Raw genomic sequence first — 11,842 nt, 5'->3', positions numbered from 1 at the left:
CTCCAGGAAAGATGTCCACTGAGAGAAAATGACCGCCTTTGGAACTTTGCCACCTTGCTCCGAGTACAAGTGTCCCTTCAAATCTGTCATCAAATGTACAATTTTTGGACTATCACGCCAAGCTGTTTCCTTCTTTGGTAGGTCATATATTTGGCGTCCATCAATCAAACCTGGGTGATCACAATACAGTCGCAGTATTGTTAATTCTTGAAAAAATTCCGAAGAATCCCAGCTACCACTGCCTCGGTCAACTCCGAACCTGTTGGAAAAATTGTGATATTGGTTTCAGTAGTCTTCTTGCCAAGGTTCCGGTAGCAATAGGCCTACATATTCCTTGACTTTAGGCGGGAGCTGGAGCACATTGGTTTTCAGTCTCCTCAACGACACATTTGCCAGCAGTTGTTGAAGCAATTTGATGGCCTTTGCTGATTTACGTTGTATATTTAGTTTGATGAATGGCTGCCATACTTCTTCCCTCAACCACGAGTCCACTCCTGAAAATCTTAGTAAGGTGTACAGGTCACTCAAGTGATTCTGCAGAGGCGCTCCCGTCAAGCATAGTTTTCGTTGCGTCCTCAAAGCCAGAATAGCCCTGCTTTGCTTTGTTGCTGGGTCACAGATCACACTAGTCAAAAAAACTCTAATCAGCGGTTTGTTCTACATAATCCCAAAGAGCACACTTCACTGAGCCTTGTCCAATATGGTGCGAAACCAGGTTGCTGCGAACAACGTATCACACCTGGACTCATAATAATTTACTACAGTGTCATAAGTTACTAGAACAATATTGTTGGCCCCAAGAGTTAGTGCTGTCCACTTTTTTCGCTCTTCCCCATGATAAACCACGTATTTAGTGTGACTCAGGTCAAGGTGCTTTTTGATCTCCGACTCCCAATTTGCCAAGGTTGATAATGGGCATATCACTAAGGTTGCCCTTGCGTTTTCCTCTTTTGTATTAGCAAAGGATTCAGCCGCATTCTTTGAAGTTAGAATCAGCGCTAGCAAAATTAAAGTCTTTCCAAGCCCCATATTTTCAGCCAGAATTGATCCTTGATTGTTATGATTAATCTGCTCCTGGGTTCTCCCCGTATTCACTTTGCGGTAAAATGCTTGCTTCAGCCACTCGCAGGTCAAAGAATTCCAAAATTCAGACAGTGTTGTTGATTCCGGGTATTCTAACTTCGTAATGAATTCCACGGCTTGTTGCTGGTGCTTCAAGAGGGGTGTTTTGCAGCCATGGACCAATTTCGTTGGCGCCGACTGTTGCCCAACCTTGGCATGCAAAGAATGGGGAATGCCCAAGCATTTTTCTGGACGGTAGCCTTCAACAACTTTGAGTTTCAGATGACTTTCTTCAAACATCCCGAGTACCTTGGCAGCATGTTCAGAAGGTGAGGAAAGTATTAAGATTACGGTGAGCGTTGGTGTTGGTGTGGGGGACGCGAAAACGGAGGCATCCACAATGACCGTTGGGTGTGATGTTGTGGATTTTTGACCAGTTAGAAAGGTATTCAGCTCCGTTGATAATGTGCCAATAGGGCCTACAAGCAACTTCCTCAAAACTTGGGATAGGGGTTCGCTGACATGACCGATCTCCGCCCCCGGCCAGGTAAAAACTTTGATGGCTTCTGGTCCTTTTTGAAGGAGCGCTCGTGTTCGGCTTGGGTATTTGATTGACCCTCGAAGGCAATCAACCATGATGCAATTGCTGGATATTGTTCCTAGGCATTCAAAGTTTTGCACGTTTTTGGTTTGGGTATCTTGCTGCTCTGGGGTCATTTTGTTCTAAAGAAAATGGACAGTTAGTATTTACCGAAAATAGTGGATAGATAGATGACAGAAGATAAGCAAAACAGAGCGGATATCTAGTTACGTCTGCTGTGTGGCAAGTTGGGTCACGCTTTCGGATTGGCTGTGTGGCACCAAGCTTTCCAATCGGCTGCTTGCAAACGTAAAAACCACATTTGGTTGAGCAAAATCTTGTGGATTGGTGCCAAAACTTCATCCAATGATTGCGTTGTTTGGCTGAATCGTTATCAACCCATCTGTGTGTGCCGCCTCCGTAAGCATGGGTCAGCGACCTGTACCCCCAAAGCAAAAAGCAAAGTATTTGAGTTCATGAACACAAAGGTGTACACACAATACATACACATGGCTAGTTTGGTTGAAAACAACTCTCAAATACTTGATGTGATATAGAACAATCACCCAATCTGGGAGCTCATTGCAGTTCTCCCTTAACTTTGACATCCGGGTTAACTTGTACATTTTGGGTGAAAAGTTTATAGGAGAGTTTTGAATGTGTTTACAACTGAATGTTTTTTCAACATCATCTGTGAAGATAGAATTACCCGGTTTCTTGAGCACAGATCAAATCATCCCTCAGATCTGCAATCCTGACAAGCATCTCATCTCAATCAAAGTACAATAGTCATTCTAGGCATCCTGCCTCAATATGTCTGTTTGGATTATAACAGTTTTTTGTGTTTTGGTCTTGAGAACAATACAAATTGAAAAAGAAAAAAAAGGTGACATCCAGGCCTCAGGACATGCCTGCTTTGCCTGCAAAGTTTCTACCATTTTTCAGAGTAAGGGCAGAAAAGAAAAATACTTGTATCACAATCAATTTGCTGAAAGCTGCTCTTGAGTGCTTCAAAAAAGCTCAGGAATTTCAAGAATGTGTTTTTAAATTGTAAAATTGAGCTAAACTGGACATCACATCATAATTAAAAGGTAGTGATATTATTCAACCCAAAGCTATCATACAGGTGATTTTTACCTAACACCAATGTTTTAATCATGGCAATGTGCACCCATTGCCTTGCTTCTGGTGGTGGTGTTGGTATTTTCTTGGTGTTTCTGCCACTATATCTCATCCCAGCGTGGGAATCCTTCTGCCATATGGTTACCAAAATGTTGAGAGGCCCCTAATGATTCATTATGTACTTTTAATGACAAAAAAGCCCCCAAATGTAACAGCTACAGTGCAATCAGTTCCCAAATATCACTACTTTGGTAGTTTCTTGGTGATTCTGCCACTATATCTCATCCCAGTGTGGGAATCCTTCTGTCATATGCTTACCAAAATGTTAACAGGCCCCCAATGATTCATTGTGTACCTTTAATGACCACAAAACTCCCAAATGTAGCAGCTACAGTGGAATCAGTTGCCATATGTCACTACTTTGATAGTTGCTTGGTGTTTCTGCCACTATATCTCATCCCAGTGTGGGATTCCTTTTGCCATATGATTGCAAAAATGTTGACAAGCCCCCAATTATTCATCACATACCTTTAATGACCACAAAACCCCCAAATGTAGCAGCTACAGTCTGATAAGTTTCCTAATAGCACTACTTTGGTAGTTTCTTGGTGCTTCTGCCACTATATCTCATCCCAGTGTGGTAATCCTTCCGCCATATGGTTACAAAAATTTTAACAGGCCCCCAATGATTCATTAAGTACCTTTAATGACCACAAGACCCCCAAATGGAGCAGCTACAGTCTGATAAGTTCCCAAATATCACTTCTTTGGAAGTTTCTTGGTGTTTCTGCCACTATATCTCATCCCAGAGTGAGAATCCTTCTGCCATATGGTTACCAAAATTTTCACAGGCCCCCAATGATTCATTATGTACCTTTCATGACCACAAAACCCCCAGATGTAGCAGCTAAAGTCTGATAAGTTCCCAAATATCATTAATTTGGTATTTTCTTGGTGTTTCTGCCACTATATCTCATCCCAGCGTGAGAATACTTCTGCCATATGGTTACTAAGATGTTGAAAAGCCCCCAAATATTCATTATTTACCTTGAATGACCACAAAACCCCCAAATGTAGCAGCTACAGTCTGATAAGTTTCCTAATAGCACTACTTTGGTAGTTTCTTGGTGCTTCTGCCACTATATCTCATCCCAGTGTGGTAATCCTTCTGCCATATGGTTACAAAAATTTTAACAGGCCCCCAATGGTTCATTAAGTACCTTTAATGACCACAAGACCCCCAAATGGAGCAGCTACAGTCTGATCAGTTCCCAAATATCACTTCTTTGGTAGTTTCGTGTTGTTTCTGCCACTATATCTCATCCCACCGTGAGAATCCTTCTGCCATATGGTTACCAAGATGTTTACAAGCCCCCAAATATTCATGATGTACCTTTAATGACCACAAAACCATCAAATGTAGCAGCTACAGTGCAATCAGTTCCTAAATATTACTACTTTGATAGTTTCTTGGTGTTTCTGCCACCATATCTCATCCCAGCATGGGAATCCTTCTGCCATATGGCTACAAAGATGTTGAAAGGGCCCCAATGATTCATTATGTCCCTTTAATTACCACAAAACCCCCAAATGTAGCAGCTACAATGCGATCAGTTCCCAAATATGACTACTTTGATAGTTTCTTGGTGTTTCTGCCACTATATCTCACCCCAGCGTGGGAATCCTTCTGCCATATGGTTACCAAAATGTTGACAGGCCCACAATGATTCATTATGTACCTTTAATGACCACAAAACCCACAAATGTAGCAGCTACGGTCTGATGATTTCCCAAATATCACTACTTTGGTAGTTTCTTGGTGATTCTGCCACTATATCTCATCCCAGTGTGGGAATCCTTCTGCCATATGGTTACCAAAATGTTAAAATGCCGCCAATGATTCATTCTTTACCTTTAATGACCACAAAACCCCCAAATGTAGCAGGTACAGTCTGATCAGTTACCAAATATCACTAATTTGAAAGTTGCTTGGTGTTTCTGCCACTATATCTCATCCCAAAGTGGGAATCCTTCTGCCATATGGTTACCAAAATTTTTACAGGCCCACAATGATTCATTATGTACCTTTAATGACCACAAAACCCCCAAATGTAGCAGCTACAGTATGATCAGTTTCCACATATCACTACTTTGGTAGTTTCTTGGTGTTTCTACCACTATATCTCATGCCAGCGTGGGAACTCTTCTGCCATGTGGTGACCAAAATGTTTCAAAGCCACTAAAGTTTCATTATGTACCTTTAAATGACCGCAAAACCCACAAATATAGAAGCTACAGTCTGAACAGTTCCCAAATATCACTAATTTGAAAGTTGCTTGGTGTTTCTGCCACTATATCTCATCCCAATGTGGGAATCCTTCTGCCATATGGTTACCAAAATGTTTACATGCCCACAATGATTCATGATGTACCTTTAATGACCACAAAACCCCCAAATGTAGCAGCTACAGTATGATCAGTTCCCAAATATCACTACTTTGATAGTTTCTTGGTGTTTCTGCCACTATATCTCATCCCATTGTGGGAATCCTTCTGCCATATGGTTACCAAAATTTTCGCAGGCCCCCCCCAAAAAAATATTGTACGTTTAATGACCACAAAACCCCCAAATTTAGAAGCTACAGTCTGATCAGTTCCCAAATATCACTACTTTGGTAGTTTCTTGGTGTTTCTGCCACTATATCTCATGCCAGCGTGAAAATCCTTCTGCCATGTGGTGAACAAAATGTTTCAAAGCCACTAAAGTCTCATTATGTACCTTTAAATGACCACAAAACCCACAAATGTAGCAGCTACAGTCTGATTAGGTTCCAAATATCACTCCTTTTGTAGTTCCTTGGTGTTTCTCCACTATATCTCATCAAAGCGTGGGAACTCTTCTGCAATATTAAATTTGGGGGTTTTGTGGTCATTAAAGGTGCATAGTGAAAATTTGGGGGCTTGTTGTATGGGAGAAGAATTCCCACCCTGGGATGAGATAAAGTGACACAAACACCAAGGAACTACCTAAGTAGTGATATTTGGGAACTGATCAGACTTTAGCTGCTAGATTTGGAGGTTTTATAGGATTCCCACGCTGGGATGAGATATAGTGGCAGAAACACCAAGAAACTACCAAAGTAGTGATACTTGGAAACTGATCAGACTGTAGCTGCCACATTGGTGGGTTTTGTGGTCAGTAAAGGTACATACTGAAACTTTGGGGGCTTCTAAAAATTTTGGTAGCCATATTTCAGAAGAATTCTCAAGCTGAGATGGGATATAGTGGCAGATACACCAAGAAACTACCAAAATAGTGATATTTGGGAACTGATCAGACTGTAGCTGCTACATTTGGGGGTTTCGTGGTCAGTAAAGTTACACAATGAACTTTTGGGGGCTTTTAAACATTTTTATAAACATATGGCAGAAGGATTCCCACGCTGGGATGAGATATAGTGGGAGAAACACCAAGAAACTACAAAAGTCGTGATATTTCGGAACTGATCGCACTGTAGCTGCTACATTTGGGGTTTTTGTGGTTATTGAAGGTACACAATGAATCATTGGGGGCCTGTAAACATTTTGGTAACCATACGTGTAAGGGTCGGGAGACCCTTCACTGTTCGGAGGCTGGTGGCACGGAGGGACAAGGCACTAGGCCTGGGGACGTTCTAGATCCAACGTCCTTGGGGGCTGTATTGCAGGAGGCTAGCACGGCAGAGAGAGATGAAGTGGGTCCGGGATCTCTCTGTTAGTCTACATACAAGAACTTGAGGATGAGGGAAGAAGGGAAACTTACCTAGCACGGCAGAGAGAGATGAAGTGGGTCCCGGATCTCTGCCAAGCTAGGAGGGCAGGGGGAGGAGCTGTCACTGCAAGAAAAACTCTAGAAACTGCTTGCAGTTGAGATGCAAGAGCTCAAGGCAAGCTGTGCCTCATGCAAGAATCAAGCACTGATTGATTCCATGCACATTGTCTAATTTATGCAAGAGTGAGTCTGAGGTACAAAAAACTAAGTGCAGGAGTTGATACCTGTGCAAATTCCCCTTTCATGTGCACATCCCCCTTTCATGTGCACATACCCCTTTCATGTGCATATATGCCTTTTGTATGCATTCACCCCTTTCATAATGTGTACATAGCCCTTTATGTGCACATACCCCTTTCATGTGTGTATATCCCTTTCATGTGCATGTATCCCTTTCACAATGTGTACATACCCCTTTCATCATGTGTTCATGACCCTTTCATGTTTACATGTCCCCTTTGACTTTTTTTGATCCCTTTTAAAACCCCTTTTATCATTCAGGTTTACATACCCCTTTCATGTTTACATATCCCTTTCATGTGCAAATACCCCTTCTGCACAAACCCCTTTTATGCATAAATACCCCTTTCATGCATAAATACCTCTTTCATGCATAAATACCCCTTTCATGCATACATACCCCTTTCATCATGTGTACATATCCCTCTTATGTGTTTATACACCTCCTCACATTCCCCTTTCATGCATACATAGTTCTTTCATCTGTACATATCCCTTTCATGTGTACATACCCTTTTTATGTTATTCTGGCTGGATTCAATGGTGCATGGACTGTTCAATAAAAGGGAATGAAAGGGTGCTCAGGGGGATGCTCATTTGCCTCAGCCTACTGCATGAGCACTACAGCATGTTCAACATTGAGGTGCTGAACAAGGTACACACTCAAGTTGCACCAGCACGGAATTTGGGTGCTTGACTCCAGCTTGAGCTGAAGCTTGTTTGAAGCTTGCTGCATCACAACTGCAAGCAGTTTCTAGAGTTTTTCTTGCAGTGTGTGACCATGGAAGGGTCATGTGATAGGTGTTGTGTCACCTTGTGAAACCTGCAAGGCATGCAGGGCTTCAAAATATGGCAGAAGGATTCCCCCGCTGGGATGGGGTATAGTGGCAGAAACACCAAGAAACTATCAAATTAGTGATATTTGGGAACCAATCAGACTGTAGCTTCTACATTTGGGGGTTTTGTGGTCATTAAAGGGACATAATGAACCTTTTGGGGTCTCTAAACATTTTGGTAACCATATGGCAGAAGGATTCCCACGCTGGGATGAGATAGAGTGGCAGAAACACCAAGAAACTACCAAAGTAGTGATATCTGGGAACTGATCAGACTGTAGCTGTTACATTTGGGGTTTTGTGGTTATGAAAGGTACAAGATGAATCATTGGGGGTCTCTAAACGTTTTGGTAACCATATTGCAGAAGGATTCCCACGCTGGGATGAGATATAGTGGCAGAGACACCAAGAAACTACCAAAGTAGTGATATTTGGGAACTGATCAGACTGTAGCTGCTGCATAACAGATGTGACCCCAAAAACAATATTTCTGGGTCTTCTATGCAGAAGAATTTTCCAATGAAAATTTTATGTGGAAATATTTCTCATTAATCTTTGGTTGATAACAAAAGTAGATAAAAAAAAGAACCTGACAAAAATATGCTAAACCATGGTAAACCAATTTCAAAAAGGCCTTCTATGCATGTAGCACTTCAAGTATGATGTGCAATATATTCAGGAAGTTCAACCAACCAAATTAACAATGTTTGCAGGATGGTATCATGAGAGAGGTCAGGGGTCAATGTTTTTCCTTTTTTGAAAAAAAGTAGATTTGGAGACTTCTGATAACATCAATTGTTGAAGTAAAAAAAAAGAAATAAAATTTGAGACCCCTCAGCCACCCTGGATTAATCCTAAAACTTGCAATGTTTTTTCTTCATGAAGAATTTGAAATTTTTGGAGCAACTGAAATGTTTTCCTTATCTCAATAACTTATTGTATTTACATATTTATATTGAGATAAGTGAAAATGAAATCTGAATGGAGAATTTACCTGAAAGCAGCGCGAGTGGGTGCTTTGCTTCTAGGGATAATTCTTCTAAGTTGCTTCGTCTGGGTTTGAGCTGAGATGAGAGAGATGACTGTCCGAGGGCGGGTCGATGCAGGAGCCAGTCAACTAAGTAGCCTGGTCTTATCCTGTCGGTACGGGTTTGGTTTCTTTTGATCTGCTTGTCGCGCATAGGTCGGATCAAGTCAGTCATCTGCTTTTTTATCCTTTCCTGGGTCACAGGAGTTGGACTACTCACCGGCTGCGGTGCTGGCCGTGATCCTATTGAGTAGGATGGCTGGGGTCTGACTGCCAAGACGGTCTGCGAGGGATCTACAAGAGTAAAGTTGGTCAGCTTATCTGAGCCATAACTTTATCTCTCCACGAGCACGTACCCGGAGGCTGAGTCTATTCTTCCTTTCCCCGGTGCGGTTGCCGTTACGGTTTCCGTATCTGCAAGTGATCAAGCGGGGCTTGTCAGCTCGAGATTGGGTTAGGTTTTGGGTCTGGACTGCTTGAGGGGTCTTACCTCTTTGCGCAGCTGGGTCTATGTTTCTGGCTAACCGCGCGAGCTTCCTTTGCGGTTGCTGTGGGTGGTCTGGGCTTGGCCGCACCAGCTTCCTTAGCGGTTGCTGGGGGTGTTCTGGTCCTGTATTCTTACAGCCTTGCATGCTTCGAGTCGTGAGATTCGAAGTAAGGTCGGAGATTTGGACTACCCCGATTTGGGCTAGTGAGCGGCGGATTACTGACTGGCCGAGGGCTTTGGTCAGGAAGTCGGCCGCGTTGGCGGTGGTCTTGACGTGTCTGAGTTTGATGATTTGAAAGAAGATAAGTTCCCGGACAAAATGAAGCCGGATGTCCATGTGCTTTGTTCGGAAGCTGTTCTGCGAAGTCTCACTGTTGGCCAGGTCTATCGCGCCTCTGTTGTCGGCAGCCACGTCTATCAGCTCGACCTTGTTGCTGAGTTCGATTTCCTTGATGATGCTAGCAAACCACGCTAAGTCGCGGCCTAAGTCGGACAGGGCTTTGTATTCTGCTTCGGCGGTGGATAAAGATACTGTAGGTTGCTTGCTTGCCTTCCAGTTTAGCAGGTGAGAGCCCATGGTTATCACGAAGCCTGTAGTCGATTGCCTAGTGTCCAAGCAATTGCCCCAGTCGGCATCTGAGAAGGCTTTCAAGTTGGCCGCCTCCGATCGCTTGAAGGTCAATCCGACCCGACGCGTGCCCGAGAGGTACCTGAATACTTGTACCGCTGCTTGGTACTGCCTGATTCCTGGGCTCTCGAGGTATTGCGAAAGTTGACTGACGGCGAAAGATATGTCTGGTCTGGTTAAGATGCTTAAGTAGTTCAATGAACCCACTAGAGCGCGATAATTCACGTTGAGTTTGTTGAAGACTTCAATCTCTTGTGCCGTAGCCTTGGAAAGACGCTCTCTAGGATTCAGGGGGCATGAGGCAGGATGCTCTTTCTCAAATCCAAATTCAGCCAGTTTACGCTTGACGTACTGAGTTTGGTTGATTTGAAGGCCTCCGTCGAAGCGCTCGATGTTCATTCCGAGGAGGAATTCAGCTTCTCCTGGGTACTTGATGTCGAACTCTTTCTCCATCTCCTTGCGAAAAACCTCCGGGTGTTTGCTGATGATGACTATATCATCCACATGAGCAAATAACCATGTAGCTGACCGTCCTTTCTGCTCACGCCTCCAGAACACACATGGATCCAACAGTGAGATCTGAAAGCCTAGGGTCTTAAGGTATGCTGTGAGGCGCTTATACCAAACTAGGGGTGATTGCCGTAACCCGTAGATTGCCTTCTTGAGCTGCAACACTGAGTTTGGCGGGCATTCGTAACCCTGCGGCGGTAAGAGAGTCACCGTGTCCTCCAGTGGACAGGTGAGGAACGCGCTCCTGACGTCCAACTGGTGAATCTTCATTCCGTTGTTGACTGCGAACGAGATGAGCAGGCGGAGGGAAGCGGCTTTTCCGGTTGGCGCGTAAATTACGTTGAAGTTCCTGCCGTGGATCTGCCTGAAACCTTGCGCACAAATACGGGCTTTAAACTCAATTACTTCATTCAATGGGCCGAGCTTCCTCCTATAGGCCCACGTTGATGGGATTGGCTCATCGGAGTCTAGTCGCTGGCGGATCTCCCAAACTTCGTGTTTGATCATGTTCTCGATTTCTTTCTTCTCTGCCGCCGACCAGTTTTGACTGTCCTTTCCTGCCATAGCTTGCTTGTGGTTCTTGGGGTCGACCTCAATCTCCACTAGGTATGCTTGTCTAGTCCGCTTTCCAGAGACTATGTTGCTGGCGTCGATTTGGCTGGAGATTTCCTTCGCCGGAGGGGCGGTGGTCCAGGCATAGCGCCGGCCGCTAGCGGCCTCCGGTGGGATCGACGCGTCTGTTTGCCCGGCCTGAGTTTGAAGTTCTTGGGTGGGGATTTGAGGACTGGTTGAACGAAGTTCTTGGATGATCCTAGTGATGTCTTGCTGTTCGGCCTCTAGTTCCTCCGCTGCAGCAGCCATGTCGGAGGTCTCAGGCAAGTGGTCCTCCTCGGAGAAGGGCAACGGCTCGTCAGTTTTGAAGCTTGGGAGTTTGTTGTGTCCCAGAGGAGTGTAGCTTTTGCTGAGAGGGGGACAATCCGGAAAACACGATTCATCAAAGTGGACGTGTTTGGCGGTAACAATGGCCTTGTCTTCAAGGCGGTAGACTTTATATGACGAGTAATCATTTGCATAGCCCAGGAGTACTCCTTCCCAGGAGATTGAAGCGAATTTCGAGTCGCGCTTTGGTTTCGGTTTGACAATCCAGGCGCGACAGCCGAAAGGCCTGAAGAACTGGATGTTTGGCCGGATGTTGAACAGCAGCTCGAGCGGACAGAGTTTGCTTTTTCCGAGAGAGGGAAGGCAGTTTGTCGTGGCTGTTGCTGTTTGAACGGCCTCCGCCCACCATTCTGGGGCGAGATTGGCCTGCATCATGAGACAGCGGGTCATGTCTATGATAGTCCTGTTTGCCCGCTCCGCAACTCCGTTGTTTTGTGGCGTGTAGGCCGGGGCAACGTTGTGTTGTATACCTTTGGCCTTAAGGTGATCCGCCAAGGTGCCGTTGACGAATTCACCTCCACCATCCAAGATGAGCTTCTTCAATTGATGGCCGGTCTGCTTCTCGAAGAAAATCTTGAAGTCCAGGATGGATTGGGCGGC

This window comes from Puccinia triticina, chromosome 14A (genome assembly GCF_026914185.1).
Source record: "Puccinia triticina chromosome 14A, complete sequence".
NCBI classification, from domain to species: Eukaryota; Fungi; Basidiomycota; class Pucciniomycetes; order Pucciniales; family Pucciniaceae; genus Puccinia; species Puccinia triticina.
Note: the sequence above shows the minus strand (reverse complement) of the source record.